The 15,307-nt window shown below is 58.5% G+C and overlaps 1 long non-coding RNA gene across 1 annotated transcript; it reads left to right on the top strand.

Moving 5' to 3' along the window:
• The first annotated feature begins 32 nt into the window (after positions 1–32).
• On the top strand, positions 33–15,307 carry LOC137233107 (uncharacterized). Its single transcript, XR_010947299.1, has 3 exons — positions 33–485; positions 8,165–8,248; positions 15,232–15,307. It is a non-coding gene; the product is annotated as an uncharacterized lncRNA (long non-coding RNA).

Genomic DNA, 15,307 nt, shown 5'->3' with positions numbered 1-15,307 from the left:
TCCCGCCCCCGCCCTCCCTCCGTCTTCTCCGACGCGTGTGTGTGGAGCTGCAGAGCGGAGCTCGCCGCCCCCTGCCCCGGGACATTTCTCTAGAGGCCGCGGCCCGGGGTCGCACAGCGGCGGGATGTGAGTGTGGAGGGGACGGGGCCCGGGGAGCTTTGACATCGGGGCCCGGGAACGTGGCCCGAGCCGCTCCCGCCGCTTCATTTTCCTCTCCGGGAAGGCACAGACGTTATTTTTTCTGATCGTCCGGCCCCGGCCGGTGAATAGGGGCCCTCAGCCGCGAAGCAGGCCCTCTTCACTGGAGGTACCCAGCGCGCCCCCGGCCGCAGCGCTGTCTGTCCGCCCGCGGGACTCCCGCTCAGGCTGGACCGGGATCCCCGGAGAGGCTGCTCTGCCGCCAGCCCCAGAGCCTGGCTCCGCCACCGCCCTCCTACCCGCCCCGCCCTCGCCTGGACCCCCAGCCTCAGGAATCTCCCAAGTGGGTAGGTCTGCTGTGCCCCAGACCCGCCCCCGTCCCTGCCCGCGTCTCTGGGCTCACGTCCCTCTCTCTCCCTCCCCAGTCTCTCCCGGGTCCGGGTCTCTCCGAGTCCCTACCCATCCAGACGCCCGCCCGGCCTCTCTAGCTCCGCCCCTGACTCCACCCCGGGCGGCTAGAGGCCGCAAGACCAAGGGCTCAGCCGGGACCCCCACCGTGGGGTTCCACCTCCCTCTCCCACTCCTTCACACCCCCAAAAGCTCTTGGCTGGCTCTGGTCCACTGGGGACCCTCAACTTGGGAAAAGGGCGGGAGGAGACTTTGGGGGCAGAGGTCAGATGGGGGCGGGGCTTATGTGCTCCTGCCCAGGGGGGGATGCAGGAGGGCTCAGAGGAGGGGACCTCGGACCCCAAGCCTACAACCTCTAAGTATCAGGTGGGGAAGCTGAGGTTCAGGGAGGGCCTGGGGATGCCTGGAGCAAAGGGCTTTAAGGATGGTCAGGAGGAAGCTAATGTGACTGTCAGGGCCCTAGGAAATATCCGGGCTAAGTGGCAACCCCAGGTCTCCCACTTACCAATTGTGTATCCTGGACACGACGACTCTCCTGCTGTCTGAGCCTCAGTTTCCTTATCTGTAAAATGGGGAGCTGACCATCTGATTCAAAGGGCACTTTTAACTTTACTGTTTCAGTGCCTCCGAGGGTGGGTATCTCTCTGGGTTTCTGAGAGACCCATGGACTCTGGGGGCTCCCCAGGCTCAGCCTGTGGAAATTGAGCTCCTCAGAGCCCTCAAACTGGCCCCCTGTCTCAGGGATGACCCCTCTCTTCAAAGTGAATGAGTGCCCAAGCCCAAGCCCTAAGGCCACTGGAGTCCAATTGCAGCCAACTTTCCTGGCAACCCACCCCCTCCTCCTGCTCAAACCCACCCATCTCCCAGACTGTACCCACAAGGGTCTTCTCCATACATCTCTATGGCCATACTCTCTTCCATGCCCCACTACCCTCAAGTTTCTTGTCCTGGTGTTTAGACTGCTGTTTGAGGCAGTTTCCTCCAAAAGTGACTCTCCTCAACAGGCACTGTTGACTAGGCTCCTGGTCTTCTTTCTGTGTTCACTGTGCTGCCTTTGCCTTTGTAGTTTCCTCAGCCAGGATCATACTTCTTTGCCTGGTGTAGAGGACATCTCTCTCTCCTTGTGTCTCCATCTCTTCCATTATTGGGGGAGGGGTGGCTGTGGTTTGGGGACTGCTCCCTATGGTGTGTGGGCTCTTTGGGAACAGGGACAGAGGCTCAGGTGCCCAGAGCAGGCACCTAAAGAACACTCATGGTTCTTCAAAGAAGCTTTACGTCTCTGTTTCTAAGCAATTCGATTCCAAGTTTTATGATTTGATGACCCACACCCCTTGATGATAGGAAAAGAACATTCATGGAGGGATTGGAGGTACTGAGAGGTGAAACTAGGAGTTGATGGAGGAAGTCCTTCTCAGATCTGACACCAGCAAGCTTGAGATTGAGAAACAAACAATACCCTGTGCTTGGGAGGACCAGGATGGGCTAGCTGTGGATAGGGCTGCACAGAGGGATCATGGGCTCTGGGCCCCTTAAGGGTGTTTCCCTAGCCGTCATTCATGTGCCTCACTCCAGAGTCTCCTGCTGGACATTCCACCACTGTGGGCGGGGCCACTGACCCCCTAAATCACCCCCGGGCCTCTGGTTAAAGTGCCACCATGGGGGTGGGAGTGTCACACATTAACTGGTAGCACCCCAGTGCCTGGCAGAGCACAGCCCACCCTTTTTGACCGGCAAGCCCCAGGGCCCCAGGGTCAGTTTCTGGTCAGTTTCAGGTCAGTTTCAATGGCGTTTAGAAAGTTCTGGTTGGGGGTGGGGAGTGGGAGTAAGTCCCTGTGGGGACTCCCCTCTTTGATCCCCAGGCTGGGGCCTAGGAGGAGGAGCCAAAGCTGTCACCGGAGCTCAGAACTGGAGCAGGGGCTGCACTTTGGTTCAGCAGCCCTAGGCTGACAGGCCTCTGCTGCCGCCACGGCCACCAGGAGTAGGGCTCTGGCCAAGGTACACAGACCCTGGGGCCTGGGTGGGCACCAGACTCAAACAGGAAAAACAGAGGCTCTCTGAGACCTGCAGCCTGGCCTCACTCCCTCAGAAAATCCCTTGCCCGAGCCTGGAAGCTATCTGGTAAAATTAGCCCATAGACCCCGACCCTTTGTTCCCTCAACCCTAGCCCCAAAGTCAGCCTGAATCCCAATCTCAGTCCTGATCCCAGAGTTAGCTTTACCCCCAGGCTGAGTCCTTTCCTTGTCTGATCTCTAACCCCTGGTTGAACCCTGACCCCAGGCTGAGCCCCCATCAAGCCTCAATCCCAGACCTCTTTCCAGGTTCCCAAGCCCCTCTGGAAGCTTTTCAAGGCAAGGGGCTGGTAGGGGAGGGAATGGCCAGGCCATAAGTGAACCTAGGTGCCACTTTTACAGCCGTTTCAGCTGCTCATAAACACCCCCCACCCGGATGAGTCACTGGAGGCTCCCAGGCAGCTGGTCAAGCAGCCCCCTCCCCTTGCAGCAGGAAGCCTGGCTTTCTCACTTCTCAGGAAGGTGAATGGCGGGAAGCTGGGGACACAGGGGGCCAGACTGCCCTGTCCCAGGCAGGGAGCATTCCCGGGACAGGCGGCTGGGAGTGTGGGATTCCTGTCCCTTCTGATCACATGGTCACAGGACCCTGCTGCGGTAGCACCAGATCCGTAGATAGATATCTCCTAGTGGGCATACGTTGTCTGCCCTACAGGCACAGGTACACACACACTAACCCAACTGGGTGCCCCAGCCTCACCCCTTCCAGCTACACTCCGGTCTCAGGGCTCCCCTGAACCCCACTCACCTGGAGCCCACAGGATGTTCCAGATTGGGCCTAGAGCCACAGAGTAGACGCAAATTGGCCATGGGGAGGCTGTGGATAGCCCTGAGCAGCTTCTGTGGTTCAGGCCTAAGCAAGGATGTTGCTGTTCGGGACAGGAAAAGGCCTGAGTCAGAGCTTTCACTTGAAGAGAAAAATTAATTATTTTTTACCAAACCCTGCACCAGCCTAGGACTTTGTCCCAGACCCCTGGTCAGGAAGCAGAGGCAGGTCCAAGTGTACCAGTGTTCAGGTGCCCTGGGCTGGGCCCTCCCCGCCACTGTCCATGGGCTTGCCTGCCAGGTGCCCATGCCCATTCAGTCCCTCAGGTGTGTGTGTACCTTAGTGGTCCTCTCCTTACCCTGCCAAGGCTTTCTCTGATTAGCTCTCCTTCTCTCTGTTCCTGTGTCCCTGCCTGCCCCTTCCAGCCTTTTCCACATCTCAGAAATTTCAGGCCACCACGAGGTATGAGCACAGCCCCTATGAGTGAGTTCATTCAAGTTTTGGGCACCTGGAGCAATCAGATGGTGGATGAGGGTAGTTCAAACCCAGGTCACAAGCAGGAAAACTGAGGCTGAGAAGGCTTCCCCTCCAAGCGCTGAGCACCCAGTGTCCCTGAGCTAGGAGTGATGGGGACCCTCGTCCACCCAGCCCTTGTTCTAATCCCTGCAGACCCAGAGCCACCCTCTCTCTATCAGACTCTTTACTTACTGGAACATGGGCTCCTGGTGTTAACCAGCCAGGAAGTCCTGACTGGCTGCCCCCCTACCCCAGTTCCCCCCAGGCTCAGGGCCTGCTTATGTAGTTAGAGGTCACAGAGGCAGGGGATTGTAGACAGGATGACCTCTCTCTGTGGTTCTGCAGAATGAGCTGTAGCAGAACCAGTGCTGGACCTGGACGCTAAGGGTGAGGACGTGGGCACATGGTGAGGAAGAGACCATGCAAGATCCTGGAACCTCACCTCAGGGCCCAGAGATCCTAGTTGGAGGCTGCCCTTCTGCCAGAGCCCAGTCTGAGCTGGTTTGAGTCTGGAAGTCCCAGGCTCAGCCTGACGAGGTGTAATGATTCACGTGGCAGCTGCCTCTCCACACATTCCAGCCACAGCCCCCAGTGCTTAGCATGTGAGGTGGCTGGCCTGGAACCACCCAGTGGCTGGGGCATGTTCCTAGGGCCCTCGCACTCAGGGGCGACCTCTCCCCAGGCCTCCCAGGCTCCTGGGGAGGGTAGCACTCTTTATAGTTTCCAAAGTACTTTCTAGTTCACAAGCTGGAAAGAGGGGCAGGGAACTTGCCAATACCTGGCCTTCAGGGAAGGGAAATGAGGGAAAATGGGGCTTAGAGAGGAGACTGGGCTGGCCAGGGCCATATAGCGAGACTATGACAAATAGCACTTAGCAGGGCTCCTGCCCCTGACCCGGGCCACTCCCAAGTGTCTGGCTCCAAGGGGTATCCCAGGGCATGTAGGACCCATTCTGTGACCAGGGCCAATGGAGGGGGGGCAGACTTCAGCTTTACAGGTCAGTGGGCAGCTGTGTCCAAGGGGGAAGACCTCCTTTGCCCTCTGTAAAGCTTCCCACTGCCCTGAGCCTCCCCCAACGGAGCCTCTCCCTCCTCTGAGCCCACACACGCCCCCTGCCCTTCCTGCTGCTCCCATCCTCACTGGCCAGAGAAGCAAGAGGCTGGGGCTCAGTGCCTGTTCTGTCCTGACCTGTTCTGTCATCCCCTTCCTATTCATGGCCTCAGTTTCCCAGTCTGTCATTAACAGATGGGCAGTTCAAGGCTCGAAGGGGCCCCATAAAGTGCCCAAGCACTCGGGGCCTGGATGCAGACCCGTGACTCTGAAAACCTGAGGTCCCATCTCCCCCGCAACCTTGGGGGCTGCCCGTGCAGGCCAGGCTGTGCTCCTCCTGTGGGCCCCAGCCCAGGGCTCTGAGGGGCGAGTCTAGCCCTCAGCTCAGGGACAGGAAGTCGTATTTTCCTCCTGGGTCCTGAGGAAGGAGGCAGGGGGAGAATGGCAGCTCAGACCCAGTCATGTTTACTCGGGCCCGGCCCCCTCTGAGCTCAACAGGCCCATTCATTAGGAGCCCCATAAACCCTTCGGGGCTCCCTGAGGTTCAGAGCGCCTGGACGCCAGGCCTGGCTGCTGCCCCCAGACCTGCGGGGGGCCAGGGGCAGCAGGTGGGGCACAAGTGAGGCAGAACTGGGGATGGCCATGGGGAACTCAGACACGCCCTGGCTTCCCAGTCTCTGCATTGGAGTAACGGTTCCTGCCTATGCCTACTGTGGAGCAGGGGGGAAAATCAAAGGAGTCTTCATGGCTGTGTTCCCTCAGACCGGGCTCCTGAGAGCATGTCCTCGAAGCGTATGGCCTTCAAGGCAAACCTGAGACTGCAGTGGCCCAAACCAGAGCTGAATTCCTTGTGAAGACCCTATACCTGGCCTTGGGTTGTCCACAAGCCACACCCTGGCAAGGTGGGCATGGGTGTGCAGCCCTCTGGGGTGGGGGAATCCCTTGCCCGCTCCAGCGCTCCCTTCCTCATCTGTTCAAAGGCAGATCTTCATCAGCAGTGGAAACGTGGGGACTGGACGGGCTGTTGAGAGATGAGGCCCTAGGGTCTGTTCACCCCCAGATCAGGAGGGGATGACTCATATCAGGGGCCTCTCCACACAGTTCTCCAGCTGTACTTAATCAGGTGGGGTAAGGTGTTGTCCTGTGGTCCCCCAAAATGGAAGGGATGCAGCAGCAGCATTTGGTGAAAAGAACTGTGGGCTGGGGGTCTGACTCCTACCCAGCTCCTGTGTGACCTTGGAATAATCCCTTCTTTACCCCGGGCTTATGCTGACCGGGGTTAGAGGGGACACAATCCGAAACTCCTCTCAGCCCCCGGGGTTCCCGTGTTGGGCAGAGAGGGAGAGGGTAGGAGCAAGACCTCCCACCCCAGACCCCTTTCAGCAGCGCCCCCAAGTGCCCGGGGCGACCTGGCCAATGACTCAGGGACCCTGGCTGGGGGCAAGAGCAGAGCCTCCTTTCCCAGACACCTTCCAGGTGGGGTGTGACTTCCCACTCCAGTGGTTGTAAAATCCACTGAAGCCTGGTGAGTCCCTAGTGGTGGCGAGGAGGGGTCTGTGCCTTGGAATGCCACCTCCCATGTGTGTTTGACACGTGTTTCCGCCTCTCCCGGCATGGGCTCCTGCTGCTGCTATTTATAACCTTTAAGAGCTCCTGCCGACTGCAAAGTTTTCTTAAACTCAAAATATCACCGAGGTCCTGGGCATGCTTTCCAGAGGCCGGATGGGCCCTGCGGTTTGAAGGGATGAGGGGGCCAGGAAGGAGGAAGCAGTGGGAAGGGGGTTAGCTCAGACACTGGGTCTTGCCTGGGGGCGGTGGTGGGGAGACCTTGGGTGAGGGACCCTTAGTTCTTGACACTGGGTCCTGCTTGGCCTGGAGGGACCGTCTATGTGGGTGGTCCTTGTTCAGACTGGGCCATCTGGGGACTGCTGGGCCATCTCTCTGGGCCTCAGTTTCCTCTCACCCTGAATGCCTCAGGGCACGCTAGCTGAGCTAAGCAATGAACTGGCAATGACACTGGGAACATCTCGGGCTGGGACCAGGGCTGTTTCTGCCTGGCTGTCCGACACCCAGCACAGAGGCTGGCCCAGAGGCGCCATGGACGTGGCTGAACTGGCCAGAAGGGGAAGTACTTTGGGGAAGTTTATAAAACTGTGTGGGAGAACGATGTTCAGAGAGGGGCAATGGCATGCTAGAGGTCACCCAGCTCATCCAGACCAGGTCTCCAGCCCTTCCCAACACCCAGGGCCCTCTCAGGTTGTGGAAGAGGCTGAAGGGCCCCAGATGGAGACAGGTGAGTTGCCACCTTGGAGGAGGTTCCAGGGTGACAGAAGAATGGCTATGCATATCTCAGAGACCTCCCCGGAGCTGGAGGGAGCACTGGTCACCAGCTGGGCCCAGTAAGGACAAGAGGCAGCTCAAAGTCACACACCCAGCTCCTACCTGCCCTGGGCCGCTGCTCCATCTCCGGGGCCCCTCTGCCTCCTCAGAAGTGAATGAAAGCCTCAAGCCCCGTTTCCCAGGTGGGAAGCAGAAGCCCCGGCGACTATGGACTCAGTCATGCTCTCTCCATAGGTGGTTTAGCCTTCCCCCACCTCCACTGCGCCCCTTTCCTTCCCTGCCTTCCTGAGCTGGTGTGGGTGTACAGAGGCAGGGGACAGGAGTGCTGACTTCTAGGCCAACTAGCATACGCCGCCCCTCTGCAACACCCTTTGCCCCACAGCCGGCTCTGGAAGCCATTCCTGGCCCAGGGAGCAGAGCTGGGTCCCTGACGGAAGAGTGGCCACCTCCGCCCCTCCCACTTAGTGCTCCACATATATTTTCCAATTTAAGCATGATCACAGAGGGCTATTTGGGGGCGGACGGGGGCAAAGACGTGATGACCTAGCAGAGAGAGGAGAGGGATGAGAGAGAAAGAAAAGTGTTCTGGAAAGTCAGACCTGATGGAGCCGCTCCATTGCTCAGACGCCTTCCTGTGACCCCCTGGATCAGATCACTTACTCCCCAGACGCTTGAGAACTTATTGTGTGCGGGGCTGGGCTCAGAGACTTGGAGGCTCCACTTCTGGGAGCTACTTCCCTGCAGGCACCGCTGCCCTGGGGTTCCCATTGCCTGAACCCTAGTGAGTCTCTACCCCTGCTTCTCACTGTCTGACTTGCCCTCCCCTTCTTGGCTTGTGGGGGGGTCTCATATACCCTTCAAATGTCCCCTTTTCTCCTAGGTCTTCCTGGATCTGCTTCTGAGCCCCCAGCAGAGTAAGACATCTCCAAGGTCTTCCTGGATCTGCTTCTGAGCCCCCAGCACAGTAAGACCTCGGATTCTTGATTCTTGCCTCTCTCTTGATAGACTGCGAGCCCTGAGGGCAGGGACTGGGTCATCTCTGTGGTCCTGCTGAGTCTTTCATGGTAGAAAAAAAAGCATCATCTTGTCCCACGTCTCTGCAGGAGGGGAGAATTAGTGGCTGGAGCTTTGGACTTCAAATATTCTCCCCGCCCCTTGCCCCTCTTATCTCTCAGTTGCTATGGAGACAGCCTTCCTCTTCGTAGCCTCAGTTTCCCCAAGAGGAGGGAGGGAATCCCAGGATCTCAGAAAGAACCTCCTCTGGCCTCTGGACGAGTCTCTTGTCATTGCATTGTTAGAAAGTTCTTCTCCAGGGAGCCTTAGGAGATTAAACCTGATGGATTGGAAAGTTCTTAGCAAATCAGGGAGCAGCCCAAGGGTCAAGCTGGCAGGACTGGAGCCCAGCTCCTAGATGGGAGACTGAAGTTTGGGAGGCCTGGGGCTGCAGGGAGGGCCCGACTGCAGTGCTCCAGCCCAGGCCAGCCCATCTGAACCTGTGGCCTCTGTTCTCAGTGGGATGATGGGTTCGGGGGGACCCCAGGGTCAGGCAGCGGGGGTGTGAAGGTGGTGAGGGCTCTTGACTGATGCAGTCAATGGTTCCTCTTCATGGTTCCTGACCCCAAACTGCATCTACAGTGATTGTAGTTCAGGCAGGGAGCTGCAGGCAGGCTAGGTGGGGGATGCGCTGGGGGGGCCTGCTACACCTACCAGAGAGGTTCCTGCTTATCCCCTCAGACCAGGACTCCCGAAGGCAGGGCCCCTCTTCAGTGGGGTGGGGCTTGCCGTCAGGCAAGGATCCCAGGGGACACAGGAATCCCCCAGTCCCTCCTCGATTATCTGTAGCCTTGGATGAGCCCTGTATTCATGCGGAATTCCAGCCGATTGTTCCCTTATTGACTTGACTCTAAGCTCTAAGCTCCAGCAAAGAAGCTCCAGCCTTCTCCGAGGCACTGAGACCTGGGCAGGGGGCAAAGGTTGGTGCAAGTGGGGGAAGGAGGAGACTCAGGTCCGAAGATGCCCCAAACTGACTGTGTTGGGGGGACTGTGTGTCTGCTGAGCTGACCTAAGACCCCACTCCATTGTACAGGTGTGAACACTGAGGTCTCCAGAGGGCAAGAGTCTCTAGGAGTCAGTGATGGGACTAGGACCAGAACTGGGTCCCCTGCTGGCCCCGATAACCAATCCCAGGACCAGCACCTGGATTTGTTTTGGATGGGACATGGTGCTTTGATGTCCCCCAGCACTCCATCCATCTCAAAACAGCCTCTCCATCCAGCTAAGCTGCAGACTTCTCAGACACCGAGTCTCTGACCATTAGCCCTGGCTGCAGAACCTAATGAGCCTCCCTGGAGCAGAGGGTCTCAAGTCCAGATTGTGCAGAGAGCAGGGTGTCTGGTATCATCCCTTTCTGTCTGCTCCAGGCCCAACAATTGGAGGTCCCTGGGCTGGTTTGAGGGGTCACTGCACATTCCTGGGCCTCTGTGAATCTGAATCTGCTGTGGACCCCCTCCAGTTCTCCAGCCCAGCATGATGGGGCCCTACCTGTCCCCCAGCCATCCCCTTTGCCCTCCTGCTGCCTGCTCTGGGGTCCAACATCTGGGAAAGGAATGGGTCGGGAGCCTTCCAGAGAGTCCTTTCCCACGAGAGCCGAGCTCTGACCCCAGTCCTTATCTGGCCTGGGTGTTCCAAGAACAACACAGATGCTAAGGCTTGCAAGCCCCAAACTTGGGGACGCTGACCTCCCCAGGCCCAGCTGCTCTGCTCTGGCCTCTATTTCCTTCTGTGAGCAGGATGGGGGTGGGGATGGCCCTCCAGGGGGTTTGGAGAGGAGGCAGTGGAAAGGTTCCAAAATACTGGACACACGTTCAAACTCACACACACACGTGCACTCACACTGCCACCTACCCACACCTCACCAGGCAGGCCTGCCGTGGTTCCCTGATTGCTATTGCCCTCGGCCTTTCTCCTCCTTCCCAGCACTCCTAATTCCCACCCAGAGCTCTTCCTATACCGTGAACTTGAAGGTGTGATGCGTCAGGGGTATGTGTATGCAGAGGCATGTGAATGTGTGTATGTACGCACGCAAAGGGAATGTGCGGGCAAAGTGCCTGTGCACCTGTGTATGAAGGTGTGTGTGCACAAAGGCATCTATGGAGTGTGAGGGTTTGTGTTTAAAGATGTGTGCATAGGAGTGTGCCTGCTCTGGGTCCAAGCACCCGTGGGTGGGGTTCCTGAGTGACTGTGAGTGCGTGAGTGTGTATGTGTGCATGGGTGCACATACACACTTCAGTGTGGTCCCTGTTGGCCCCCGTATTGGTAGAAAGGGGCCAGGTGACGTGAGGGGTGTCCAGGGACCAGTAGGTATCTTCAGACAGACACAGACACACACCGGGGGTGGGTTAGCCTGACTGGGGTATCCTGTGAGTGAGTGTGTGTGTGTGTGAGTGTGCGTGTGTGTGTTGTACTTTAGACGTGAATACACCGGGTGGGCGGGCAGATACATAAATAGCCACACAGGCAGGTACAGCAATTGACCCTGACTATTCCTGGCTGGGGGCTTGGGCCATTTGCAATGCAGCTCCACACCCTGAGCCACAGAGGGTGTTTGTGTGGCCACTGGAGGCAAGGACACAGCTGGTGCTCGGTGGGGTGGGCTGGGGACAACCCTGGCTCTGTGGGGCCACCACAGCTAGGTGTGGTCTGCAAGGGGACAGGGAGGGAGGCTCTCCCAGCTACCTTTCCCTCTTCTGCTGTCATCACTACCATCACCTCCTGCCTTCACTTCCACCACTGCCATCCCGGTCCCCTGCACTGCCTTCATTCCTGTCACTGTCTCCTTGTCATAGCTGCCCATCCTACCCTCCCTTCCTGCATCCCAGTCTGGTGCCCCCTTCTGATCCAGCTTGGGCTGCTTGAGGGTGAGTGAGAGGAAAGAATGAATCTGCTTTCGACCGGGCTTGCAGCTGGGACTGGGGGCCAGAGGGCTGTGTGCACATGCATTGTCTGTAGGCTCTGGGAAGCTCCATCCTGCCCTGGGCGCTCCCTTTGTCTCTGGTCCTCCTCAACAACCCTCCCTCCCCTCTTTCTGAATCTGTCCCCACCTCTGTCTCTGTCTTGGTCTCTGTGTGTCGGTCTCTGCCGTAGTTGGGGTCCCCGTCTCCAGTTTCTCTATGATGGCCCAGGGGAGCTGGTTCCTCCTCCCAGCCAGCGCAAACTGTTTGCCTGAGACAGTTGGTCCATCCAGTCAAACAACCACCCAATTCAGACTCCTCGTCTGACTGACAGGGTTTTTTTCCTCTGCTAAATTTACTTGCATTTTTGACTGAATTGGCCATTCAACAGAGGTTGTGTCCACATGCCCCTACCCCGCCCCATGCCAACAGATGAACAAGCTCCCAGATGGACACGCACACAGAGCCAGGAGTGCCCAGGCGTGCTCCTACACACATGTGGTCACAGCCTCGTGTGACACACGCCCACAGGATCACACATGTGTTCCCATCCTCCTGCCCACAGTGATGCATCTGAGCACACACAGACTGCACACATCTACCCGCTCACACACACGTTCATACCTCATAACGTGGGGACAGAGTCTGTACACCCTCAGACCTACTCTGGGGAAATTTTGGAGAGATGGAGATCTGGGCAGAGCCCCCGCCCAGCAGCCTGGGGCAGCCACGGCCCCTCTCCTCTGAGGCCAGCTCATCCTCCTTCCTCTGCCTTCAGCCTCTAGGTGGGGTTTCTGGTCATCTCAGGCCGCTGCTGAACCCCTGCAAGCCTCAGTAGCAGCTCCCAGACCCTGATCCTAAAAGGGGACTCTTTTTTTTCTTCCAAGGACAATAAATATTTGCTCTTTGGGAAACTGCTGGTGGGAGAGTACAGGGTTTGGCCCAACGGCGGGGAATGTCCAGGGCAGTTCAGAGAGGCCGCAGGCCATGCTGGGGGATGGGCTGGGCCCCTCTAGAAGCTACACCAGCAGGCAGAACCGGGAAGCCAGGGCTAGGGCTGCACCTCACTCCCTTCCCTTGGACCCCGGCTTCCGGCCTTTGTTTTCTCCAACCCTTTGCGTAGCATGTTGGCGCACCCTGCTCCTATCCCTCGCATCTCAGACCCCTCTGCCCCATACCTCGCCCTCTGAGAGCCTTTTTCCCACTCCCATTCATCTTGTCAGCACCCCCCTCCCCTTTCTCATGCACTCAGACTTTCAATCTACCTCCTTAGACCAGCCATTGAGGGCAGGGATGATGACCCCCAGGCCAGGCCCTTGAGAGCAGAGCACGCCCCTCAGATTGCGCCCCTGAAGTCAAGGCTGTGCCCTCCTTCCTTAAGGGAACAAGCCTGGCCAACAGTGTCCCCCACCCTGTCCCCCATGAGACACTGGTCCCTGGAGGCTCCTGCCTGCCCACCCCTCCCTCATCCTCATTTGGGCTCCCAAATATAGCGGCCGTGGCCACAGCCGGCCAGAACACCACAGCCCCAAGCGTCAGTCCTGGGCCGGGATCAGAGGGGCAGGAGCTGATTATAGGTCCCTGGGCCAAACCCAGGGCTTGTCTGCCAGCCCGCTGGGCCCTGCCACCCCCACCCCCAGAACCACAAGGTTGGAGCATCTGGTCCCCGTCAGCACAGTGGGCAGGAGGAGGGGCCTGAGGGGTGTGTTTGGCCTGCTGAGGACAGAGTTGTCTGTGTGTGGCATGGGGGTGGCGAGGACGGGCTCATCACTGCTCAGGGGCAGTGACTGTCTTTCGAACTCAGGATCACTTTGCCCCACCCATGGCCATTGTACAGATGGGGAAACTGAGGACAAAAGGAACCAGGACCGGCCTGGGTCACAAGAGCATATGAAGTCTCCTGCCTCCCCCTTGGCCACTCCTTCCCATCTTTCAAGGCCTGGGGCTGTGCCTACGGGAAGCAGGCCACATCCTGTTGGTGGCAGAGCAGCTCTGCTGGGAAGTCCTCCTTGGAGTCAGACTTTCACCCAAGGCTCCAGGGGCGTGGGATGGTGCCGAAATTCCTCTCCTTCTCTGGGTCCTCGTGGCTGCCTTGTGCCACCTCTATCCAGAGTTGCTGGGCAGCTCCTGCCCCTCTTGGGGCTTCAGTCCCCTCATCTGAGCAGTTGGGCGGGAACTAGTGGCCCTGTGTAGCGTCTGTATTTATGGGCGTGTAGTGGTGAGTCCACATCTATGTGAATACACACTTGTGCCCTGGTGGGTGAGCTGCAGCCCGTGGGCCTGCCCATGCCCAGATGGGGTCCCCAGGACCTGCTGCACAGCAACATCTGACCTACTTCTAAGGCTCTGGGTCTGGCCCAGGCCACGTTCTTGACTCCTCCGGGAAGTTTGGGCCTGCGTCCCAGCCCAAAGGCTTTGGACAGGAGGGGCGGTCCTGGGCGGGCCAGGGCAGTCTGAGGAGCCTGTGGCCAGGGGGACAAGGGCACTTGGGGAGCCTGACCCTCCTTCCCTGACTTTGGTTCCTGGGTCCAGGGGATAGCCAGGCCTCACCTATCCATCCCTCTCCTCACTCCCCACCATTCCCTCCATGTGGCCACCGTATTCTGAGTTCCCCAAATTGGCTCTGACAGGATGAGGGACATTCCTCATTCCCCTCTGAACGCTAGCAGGAAGGTCTGCCAAGCACTCACCCCTGCTGTTAGCCAAGAGCTAACCCCTCCCCTGCTCCACCCTCGTCTACACAGGGCAGGAGGCAGTGCCCATTTGGAAAACCAGCAGCCCCTGTCCTGGGTCCAGGGTCTGGGGTCTAGGTTTGGGTTTACGGGCCTGGAGTCTGGGTTTAGAGTCCTGGGTCCTGGGCCTGCTGTCTAGGGTTTGGAGTCTGGGTTGAAGGTCTGGCTTTGGCATCCTAGGTTTTGGAGTCTGGGTCCCCAGAGCAGAATCTGGTCCTGGGCTCTGAGTTCCAGGACCTAAGTTTGGGGTTCGGATTCTGCGGCCCGGGTCTGTGGTCTGGGTTTGGCGTTCCAGGTTCCAGATTTGCAGTCTGGGATCTGGTTGGGATCCTGGTTTCTGGGGTTTGGGTTCAGGATCCAAAGACCAGTTCCTATCCCTTTTACGCCCCCTGCTGGCTGGTCCTCACGGTCAAGTCACTGCCTATACCATCCGGTCGTCCCTACCACTTCAGGCTCTTGAGAGGAGTCTTAGCAACGGATGGGGAGTGGCATGAAGAGCAGGCCTGCGTGGAGCGAGGCGGCAGGTGGGCTGAGGGGCAGCGATGGCTGCATTGCTGTCCGGGGTGCCCCCGGCAGACACAAGTACTGTCAGTCAATCCGCAAATCTCCCCTTGCCTTACTCCAGAGATGGGGTTCAGAAAAGCGTTCCGGTCCCCCTGTGAGAGGTGGGTAAGTTGAGATGTTTGGGACATTTGCTCCTCTGACATTTATGGAGTGCCTGCTGTGTACCAGGCTCTGTTCTAGACCCTACGGATATACAGCCATGGAAGACCAAAAACTCCTCCTATGCCAGCTGACATTCATGGGAGGGGGGACACACATAAGAGACAAGATAACAGGGAAACAGCTCGTTTTAGGGTGTGCAAGGATGGGGAGTCCAGCTGGGAGGCAGGGCAGAGGGAGCAGGTCCAGGGTAGTCTGAGGAGGCTTCTCGTAGGAGGTGACATCTCACTGAGACCCAGAGGTGACAAGGAACAAGCCATGGCCAGGGTCCTAGACAAGGGCACCAGAGGGAGGAAAGCCTCTGCAAAGGCATGGGGGCTAGAAGGAAGGAGGCCAGTGTGGCCAGGGGTCTCCTGCCTCTGCTCATGGGCTCCTCAGAAGTCAGGGCCCACAGTTTCCTCAGGTGGGGGAGGGGGAGGTAAGGTGGCTGCCCCCAGAGAGGGCTCTGGGATGTGCTGTCTGCATCAGACTGGGCCACAACTCAGACCATGGAGCTGGGGGAGTCAAAGAAGAGGGATCCAGACCCCTGTCTCTCCCCGCAGGCTCTGCCAGGATCTTGTCTGCTGGGCTGTCATTCCCAAGGGGCATGGAGCCCAGGCTGGGACCTGGGAGAGAGAG

The sequence above is a fragment of the Pseudorca crassidens genome, chromosome 10, assembly GCF_039906515.1.
Source record: "Pseudorca crassidens isolate mPseCra1 chromosome 10, mPseCra1.hap1, whole genome shotgun sequence".
Classification (NCBI taxonomy): domain Eukaryota; kingdom Metazoa; phylum Chordata; class Mammalia; order Artiodactyla; family Delphinidae; genus Pseudorca; species Pseudorca crassidens.
Note: the sequence above shows the minus strand (reverse complement) of the source record. Positions and strands in the feature narration are given on the sequence as shown.